Source organism: Silene latifolia, chromosome Y (assembly GCF_048544455.1).
Source record: "Silene latifolia isolate original U9 population chromosome Y, ASM4854445v1, whole genome shotgun sequence".
Classification (NCBI taxonomy): domain Eukaryota; kingdom Viridiplantae; phylum Streptophyta; class Magnoliopsida; order Caryophyllales; family Caryophyllaceae; genus Silene; species Silene latifolia.
Genome location: NC_133538.1, coordinates 385,855,032 through 385,856,499, shown reverse-complemented (window position 1 = coordinate 385,856,499; position 1,468 = coordinate 385,855,032).

Sequence of the window (1,468 nt, the reverse complement as noted above, 5' to 3'; positions counted from 1 at the left end):
AGCTAATGGTAGAAAAGGCAAGGAACTAAGGCCCCAATGTGCCTAAAAGCTTTAATTTTTTAACGTAAGATAAGCTAATAATTACGAATACAACAACAACATCAGAGCCTTAATCCCAAAATGATTTGGGGTCGGCCAGCTAATAATTACGAATATACAAAAAAAAAAAATTGGTAATGAGGGCATGAAAGTATGAATTTACAACTACAATGTGCCTAATATTAAAATTAAAACGTAAAGATAGGCTATATATACAAGTACCGAATTTGTTAAGGAATATATTTCGTTTATAATACTGCATCTCAATCAGATTTTAAAGTGTGTGCACACATTGAATAAAGAGTACAATAATAATATGAGTACATTTATAAATACACATAAGTTTGTGGCTATGCAAAGATCAAATTTAAAGGTTAGTTTTAAATCTTTTAATGTACAAATGAGAAAGAGTTAAGATTATCTAAGATATCGAGTTATATTACATGATTAAAAGATAAGTATTATTAGCTTATGAAGGCGTGATCACTCAATAACATTATTGAACGGGGATTTGATGATTGATTTGCTCTACTCAATATTTTATTCGTTGTATACATGACGAGAATTACATTGTTTTTTGAGGTTATGTATAAGTGTGTTTAGTTGATCGCTTTAGTATCCATTTTGCAGGAAGCGTTCAAATCTGTACAAATAAGAAACTTCATGAGAATCATTCCGTCCAAGTAGAAAACTGCATATAAAATATTTCTAACAAAGTTACCACAATTTCTAACAAAGTTAACAAAGTTACCACTATTTCTAACAAAGTTAACAAAGTTAACTTTAAAATTCTTCGATATTATTCATTTAAACAAGAACATGGATCCTACGTAGGTTTAACTCATAGTAGGATACTTATTGTTAGTGAATATGTCTGTGTGTTTCTACGTGGTATATTAGAGTTTTGTTTAGCAAATATTAAGTGATCGTAACCAATTTGATCAAGAGCAATGCACATCAGGAGCCCAATTTGATTGTTCGCTTTCACTTCAATGTCACACATGTAGCTACTTAGAAAATATAAGAGGACTTCTAAGAAAGTAGCATAAAATTAATGTTTGAAGGATTTAACCATATAGTCATATGAACCTTAGTAGTAATGTCGAATAACAGTCTTATAAAGGAACAAAGACTTTCCATTTACTATATATATTCAGTCTCATTAAAAGGAAGCTTTTAAGAGCTCATAAGATTACTGTTTTTGAACGATTAAAAAGATTTCAACTTTTTATAAAATAATGTTCGAACAATATTATAGACTCTAACGTTTTTTTTTTTGGTAAAAAAAACATAATGCTTAGTGCAGGATAATAAAGAAGATATGACTTGAATTTATTTGCACTAATGTCGACTTCTTAGTCAAAAGGTCACTGGAAACGTAAAATGATAAAATGGAATACCAAAAATAGCTACCCATAAGAAGACATGA